Genomic DNA, 8047 nt, shown 5'->3' with positions numbered 1-8047 from the left:
TTTAAAACATTTTTTAAGGATTTATTTATTTATTATGTGTATAATGTTCTGGCCTTCGTGTATGCCTGCAGGCCAGAAGAGGACACCAGATCTTACTACAGATAGTTGTGAGCTACTATGTGGTGGCTGGGAATTGAACTCGGGACCTCTGGAAGAGCAGCCAGTGCTCTTAACTGTTGAACCATCTCTCCAGCCCAAAGTAGGATTTCTTTTTCTTTTCTTTTTTTCCCTTGGTTTCTGAAGACAGGGTTTCTCTGTGTAACAGCTCTAGCTGTCCTGGCATTCGCTCTGTAGACCAGGCTAGGCTTCGAACTCACAGAGATTCACATGCCTCTGCCTCCCGAGCACTGGGACTAAAAGTGTGAACCACCACTGCCAGGCTACTCGGACATTCTTTCAATCCCTTCTTCTGCAGTGGTCACTGAGCCTAAATGTATAACTTAAATGAACTCAGTTGGGCTTGGAGCATGTATTTAATTAATTTTTTAGATTTATTTTTATGTTTTATGTGCATGGACTTGGAAGGCAGAGGCAGAAGGATAGCCATGAACTTGAAGCCAGTGTGAGAAAAATAGTGTCATATTTCTTTTGGCAGCACATATCCTAAAACTGACATGATACAGAAAATATTAGCACAGTCCCTATGTAAGGACATCACAAAAATTCATGAAGCATTTCATATATGTATATAAAGAAGTCTGTCTACATTAAAAGAACTTTTATTTTTGTTATTATTTTTATTTATTTATTTATTTATTTGGTTTTATGAGACAAGGTTTCTCAGTGTAACAGCTCTTGCTGTCCAGGAATTTGCTTTGTAGACCAGGCTGACCTTGAACTCACAGAGATCTGCCTGCCTCTGCCTCCAAAGTGCTGGGATTAAAGGCTTGCCACACCACTGACCTGGTTAGGAATTCTCTTTTGGGTTTATTTTATTTTATTTCATGTGTGTGGTTGTTTTGCCTTCATATATGTCTATGCACCAGGTGTGTGCCTGGTGCCCATGGAGGCCAGAAAAAGGTATCAGATTTCAAGGAACTGGAGTTACAGACAGCTGTGAGCTGTCCTGTGGGTGATAGAAATTGAACCCAGATCCCCTGGAGCTGTAGTTAAAGTCAGTTGTTAGCTGAAAGTGCTCTCAACTACTGAGACATCTCTCCAGCCTGAGTTCTTTAAGACATACATAAACTGTTTTTTTAAAAAGGCTTCCCTAAACTCTCTGTCACCAAGTATAAGTGAAACAAATGCATATTAAAATGTATAGCTCAGTATTTAAAATAGCACTTCTTGGGCTGGGAGTGCAGCTCAGTTGGTAGAGCCCTGCCCTGGCATGGATGAAGCTCTGGATTGTGTCCCTAACACTGTATAAACTGGGGATGCTGTTCTATGTCTGCACCCCCAGCACTTGAGAAGTGGAGGCAGGCAGATCAAGAGTTCAAGCTTGGGCTCGAGAGATGGTTCAGCAGTTAAGAGCACTGACTGTTCTTCCAGAGGTCCAGAGTTCAATTCCCAGCAACCACATGGTGGCTCACAACAACCTTGAATGAGATCTGGTGCCTCCTGCTGGCATGCAGGCAGAAGACTGTATACATAATAAATAAATAAAATCTTTAAAAAAGAAAGAGTTCAAGGTCATCTTGGTTATACATCAAGTGTAAGATCAGCTTGGACTACAGGACAGTCTATCTCAAAAAGACAAAAGACAAAGGACGGACAGAGGATAGATTTCTGTTGTCATGTTGAATGTTTTTCTCGTTTATTATTCACTTGTTTTTGTTTCATTTTTCAACTTTGCTGTTACCATGTGATTGTGTGTGTGTGTGTGTGTGTGTGTGTGTGTGTGTGTGTGTATTACAGTATATGTGTGTAGAGGTCAAAGAGCAACAACTTTTTATTGGGGGGAAGGAAAGGGATTGGGGAAAGAGAAGAGAGGGGAGAGAGAAAAAGAGAGAGAGAGAGAGAGAGAGAGAGAGAGAGAGAGAGAGAGAGAGAGAGAGAGAGAGAGCTGTCTGACTCCTCAGAGAAAGAGACCAAAGAACAACTTTGTAGAGTCAGGTTTTTCCTTCCACCTTTACATGGGTTCTAAGGGTTGAAGTTGGGTTGCCAGGCTTTCAAATCAAGTGTTCTTACTTGCTGAGTCATTTCACTGGACTTCTTTTGATTTTTTTTTTTTTTGAGACAGGGTCTTGCTACATAGATAAGGCTGGTTTCAAATTCACTGTGTAGCCAGGTTGTCCTTGAACTCAAGATAATCCCCTGCTTCAGCTTTTCTAATGCCAGGATTGGAGGCATGTGCTACCCCTTCCAGTTTGCTAGCTATTAGAATTTATTAGAAGCCGGGCATGGTGGCACACAACTTTACTCCCAGCACTCAGGAGGCAGAGGCAGGCAGATCTCTGTGAATTTGAAGCCAGCCTGGTCTACAGAGCAAGTTCCAGGACAGCCAGAGTTATTACACAGAAGCTGTCTCAAAAAAACAAAAAAAAATTAAATTTTTTATAAATGGCCAATTAGTGTCCTTTGACTGGTTTTCTTTGAGGTGCTCATCTTTTCCTTGTGAATTTGTAAGACTTTCTATTTTTTTTAATTAAGATATTCTGAGCTGGAGAGATGGTTCAAAGGTTAAGAGTATTTGCTTTTTTTTTGTTGTTGGTTTTTCGAGACAGGGTTTCTCTGTGTAGCTTTGGAGCCTATCCTGGCACTCACTCTGGAGACAAGGCTGGCCTCAAACTCACAGAGATCTGCCTGCCTCTGCCTCCTGAGTGTTGGGATTAAAGGCGTGCGCCACCAATCATGCTACTCTTTGAAGGGAACCTGAGTTCATTTCCTAGCAGTTCCAGGCAGATCTGATGCCTCTGACATTCCCAGATGCTCACATACATATGTACATACCCACATGTGCATCATACACATAATTTAAAAAATTTAAAAGGTTTTAAGTTTTTACATAGCCAAATCATTTTCCTCCTTCCTTGTTCCATCATTTATCTTTATGCCTAAAACAACTTTCCCTACTTCCAAGATCAAATGAAAAGCATATTCACCTATTTTCTTCTGGATTGTTTATGGCCTTATTTGCACCTCCCCCCTTTCTTTGGTTTTTTTGAGACAGGGTTTCTCTGTGTAGCTTTGGGTATCCTAGAACTCAATCTGTAGACCAGACTGGCCTTCAACTCAAAGATCTGCCTAGTGAGGCCATTCTTGATCACTTTAGTACATAGTAGACAACAACAAGCATTAGCTTTTATTTTCTTATTTTATTTATTTATTATGTATACAACATTCTGTTTCCATGTATATCTGCACACCAGAAGAGGGTACCATATCTCATAACGGATGGTTGTGAGCCACCATGTGGTTGCTGGGAATTGAACTCAGGACCTCTGGAAGAGCAGTCGGTGCTCTTAACCTCTGAGCCATCTCTCCAGCCCCATTAGCTTTTATTTGAGACAGGATCGCAAGTAGCTCAAAAGGGATTTGACTTCACCAGGCAGATAAGGATGACCTTGAACATCTGATCTTCCTGTCTCCACCTCCTAAGTGCTGGGATTGCAGGCATGGCCTGCAATATCTGGTTTATGGACTGTTAGGGATCAAACTTAAGACTTGGTGATGATAAGCAAACACTTCTCAGACTGAGTTATGTCTCCAGCCCAAGAATGGCCTGTAAAGTCAAACGAGGCTCGAACCAAGTGTCAGCTTCATCCTTTTCTTACTAGCTGTGTGATCAAAGGCATCTTCAACTTTGTCTATAAAATGGAGATCCCGCCAGGCATTGGTGGTGCACACCTTTAATCCCAGCACTCGGGAGGCAGAGGCAGAGGATCTCTGTGAGTTCAAGACCAGCTTGGTCTACAAGAACTAGTTCCAGGACCGCTTCCAAAGCCACAGAGAAACCCTGTCTCAAAAACACCAAAAAAAAAAAAAGGAGATCCCAAGGCCTGTGAGATGGTTCTGAAGGTAAAGGTACTTGCTACCAAGCCTGATCTGAGTTCAATTCTGGGGACCCATGTGGTAGGATGATAAAACAGACTACCAAGAGTTGTCCTTTGATTTCCCTGTGTATGCTGTAGTACACCTCCATGAATAAATAATAAATAAATACTAAATCCATAAATAAATGTTATTTGAAAGGGGAGATAGGCGATGAGCATAGGGTACACACGTGTAATCCCAACACTGGGGATGTGGTGATAAGAGGATCAGTTTTTCTTTTTATTTTCTTTTTTGTTGTATTTATTTTTATATTTATTTGTTTTTCAAGACAGGGTTTCTATGAGTGAACAATCCTAGCCATCCTGGAACTTACTCTGTAGACCAGGCTGGCCTTAAACTCAGAAATTTAGCTGCCTTTGCCCTACTAGTGCTACAATTAAAGATATGCACTACCACCGCCCATCGTGGATACAATTTTCAAGATATTATCAGCTACATAATGTTTTCAGAGCAGCCTGGACTATATATGACACCCTGTCTCAAACTCAGACCTCCCAATTAAGATACTAATAGTTTCCAACCTATGGCATTGTTTTAATAACTAAATAAATTTTGTAACACAGCACAACTGTGTAGGTTTTGTTTGTTTGGGGTATTTTTGTTTGTTTGTTTGTTTTCTTTCTTCTTTTTGGTTTTTTTTTTTTTGAGACAGGGTTTCTCTGTATTGCTTTGGAGGTTGTCCTGGAACTCGATGCGTAGACCAGGCTGGCCTGGAACTCACAGAGATCAGTCTGCCTCTGCCTCCCAAGTGCTGGGATTAAAGGCATGAGCCACCAATGCCCAGCTTGTTTTTTGTTTTTCATTTTTGAAGTCAGGTTTCTCTGTGTAACAGCTCTAGCTAGCTGTCCTGGAACTTGTTCTGTAGACCAGGCTGGCTTCAAACTCACAGAGATTCACTGGCCTCTGCTTCCCAAGTGCTGGAATTAAAGGCATTGGTAACCACCATCTGGTCAGTTTTTTTTTTAAGGCAAAGTCTTAAAAGGCAACTGTCCCTGGCATGGTGGCACACACCTTTAATCTCATCACTTGAGAGGCAGGCAGATCTCTGAGTTTGAGTTCCAGGCTAGCCTTTATAGTGAGTTCCAGGTCAGTCAGGGCTCCATAGGGAAACCTTTTCTCAAAGAGAAAGAAAGAAAGAAAGAAAGAAAGAAAGAAAGAAAGAAAGAAAGAAAACAACAACAAAAGGTCAGCAACTGTACTTAACAATTTGAGGGTTTTTTTTAAATATTTATTTGTATTATTTTAAATTAAATGTATGTGTGTCTATGTGTGTGTAAGGTGGACTTGGTAATGCATGCCTTTAAACCCTGCAGTTTAGAGGCAGAGGCAGGCATATCTCTGTGAGTTCGAGGCCACCCTGGTCTACAAATTGAGTTCTAGGACAGCCAGGACTGTTACCAGAGAAACCCTGTCTCAAAAAACCAAAAAAGAAAAGAAAAAAGAATGAAAGAATGAAGGATGAATGAATGAATGCGTATGTATATGTGCTGGGGTGTGATATGTGTACACGAGATGCCTTCATAGGTGGCTCCAGATTTCACTGGAGCTGGAGTAACATGTAATTGTGAGCCACCAAACTCAGGTCCCATGCAAAAGCTGTTTGTGCTCTTAACCACTGTCACTCTCCAGCACTGACATTCTTGGTCTTGATTGCTCAGCATCCCAATGCCCTGGTGATTTAAAGTAAACCCATGTCACCCAGAGCTTGCCTAGCCTGATGTTATAGCTCCCTTTGGACTTTGGGACTTTAGCTTTACTGTGCTTGAGGGGAGAACAGCAATGAATCCTGGAGTTATCTATGTCCAGGTGTACAGAATAGCAGCAAGTCTCTGGAAGGAACTATAATGTCACAGCATCCTATGCAAGTTAGGCATGTGACATGGACCTGACTGATCCCCTAATCCCTTTTTCTGAGGCTGAATCTTACGGTTTTTGTTTGTTTGGTTGGCTGGTTTGTTAGTTGGTTTGTTTTTGAGACGGGGTCTCATGTAACTTAGACTGGTCTCAAACTTGCTTTGTACATGAAGACAACCTTGAACTTCTGGTTTTCCTGCCTCCAATTCTTGCTGGAATTAGAGGCATGTGCCACCATGCCCAGTTTTCTCTAGCGATGGTGCTAGAACACAGGACTTCATACATATTAGGGAAGTACTCTACTGAGCTATTTTTCAGTCCTGATTCTTCACAGTTTTAGTCACAACGAGATCCCAGATCGTTTTCAGCCAAATGTTTTTATGCTTTCATTAGGATTAGACGCTGTAGCTAGCATCCAAGAGCATGACTGAGCAGCTCAGTGGTAGCACACATGATTAGTATGTGCTCAGCCTTAGGCTCAGTCCCTGGAAGGAATCACTAACTGGTTATCATTATGCCCTGTTATAATTTTCTTTGGTGATGACATGAGGTGCTAACTTGATTTCCTCAAATATTCATGTATCTCAAAACCATTGATTAAATAATGCATTCTTCTTCACTGATTTGAAATGGGTGAAATTTCCCTTTAAAATTAACTCTTGCTCCCAGGATTGTCCCTTTGACCCTGTTCCCCCTAGAACTCCAGTGGGTTGTTATTCTTTTCTGGTGTACCAGAGCCTAGACCTGCCTGCTCCAGACCAAAGCTTCTGGCTAAGGACTAGTTACAGCCTCCTTCATCCTGAAGCTAGAGGGCTGCCACTGATGAACAAGCCTTCTGAGCTTCATGTCCCGCATAGTAAACCACATACTTGATGGATCTTTTCTCAGATGGGAGAAACTCAAAGACATGATTTTCAAGAGTTTGCCTAAAGAAGAAAGAAATGGCCTAGGGAAAGCTCTTGCTTTCTTCTCCATCCTCTCACTTGTACCTTACATTTCTTACACTCATCGCTACTCAGCTGGTATACAGTATCCTTCCTCCAGACCTGACCCCCTAAGGCCTGGCAGTGGCTATAGTGCTTACTTACCACCTGGCTTACTGTTTTGATGACAGAAAAACTGAGTTTAAAGCTGGACCTGGTGGCACACAGTTGCCTCTCTAGCATTCTGAAGACAGAGGCCCGAGGATCTCAAGTTCCAGGTCAGCTTGAAGTAGCAAGAAGCTGACCATGCCCTCACATACACACCAAAAACTGAGTTTATAGGCTGGAGATGTCGTCAGCTGGTAGAATACTTGCCTAGCATGCGTGAAGTCATGGGTTCCATCTCTAGCATCATATAAAAGTAGGTATGGTGGTACATACCTGTACTCCTAGAACTTGGCAAGGGAGGGAGAGGCCAGAGGACCAGAACTTCAGTGATATCTTTAATTATATCTAGTGAGTTCTGGCAAGTGTGAGATTCATGAGCTCTATCTCAAAAACAAACATGTGAGAGTCGCCTCAGCATTGGAGGTGCTAACTCTGCCTGGTAGAGGAGAAACATAACTAGCGTCCAAGGACTTAAGGAAACTTCCATTTGGACATGGATTCAGAAGGCAGACTAGAGCCTTGGAACAGGAAACGTCATGAGCTGAAAGGGGGATGGTCCTCTGAAGCTAAGGTTATGCTGGTGTATACATGGCACCAAAAGATCCGAGTATGCATTAGCTTTCATTCAGTATAAGGACAATGTTCCACAGCATATGTAACAAAACTGAAACATGGAGATTAGCACGACCCCTGTGCAAGAATGACAAGCAAATTTGTGAGGCATTTGGTATTTTTATTACTTTGTATGCTAGGTTAAAAATTAACTTTTCAAAGGGTAAGGACAGACATCTGTGGAAATGCCTAAGTAAAAGTAGAGATTCCAATCAATTTCTTGGGAAATAATTGGATATGAACATGGAGGATGGGAAAGCGGTGGTTCTGTAATTGTCTTTGGCAAGGATCTCTGTCTTTAAGGACATTGCTGAGGTGGTCATGGGTAAAGAACAAAGGAAATGCTAAGCCTGGGAGCTTTGAAAAAAGCAACAAGAATCTACACAATGAGCAACAATGTGATCACTAAGATAATGTTTACAAATATAAAGGAAGTTACTATTGCAATTTTAAGTTAAAAATCAAGCCATAAAATTATGTATTAAGTTTAATCA

At 41.7% G+C, this 8047-nt stretch overlaps 1 non-coding gene and 1 pseudogene across 1 annotated transcript; both read left to right on the top strand.

Annotated features, from left to right (window-relative positions):
- The first annotated feature begins 582 nt into the window (after positions 1 to 582).
- Positions 583 to 686, top strand: LOC113836686. The gene has a single exon (XR_003488530.1). It is a non-coding gene; the product is annotated as a U6 spliceosomal RNA (small nuclear RNA).
- Positions 687 to 7580: 6894 nt separating this feature from the next.
- Positions 7581 to 7676, top strand: LOC113836691 (annotated as a pseudogene).
- The last annotated feature ends 371 nt before the right edge of the window (positions 7677 to 8047 follow it).

The sequence above is a fragment of the Cricetulus griseus genome, chromosome X (assembly GCF_003668045.3).
Source record: "Cricetulus griseus strain 17A/GY chromosome X, alternate assembly CriGri-PICRH-1.0, whole genome shotgun sequence".
Lineage (NCBI taxonomy): Eukaryota > Metazoa > Chordata > Mammalia > Rodentia > Cricetidae > Cricetulus > Cricetulus griseus.
The sequence above is the reverse complement of the archived record's forward strand: the minus strand, read 5'-3'. Positions and strand labels throughout refer to the sequence as shown.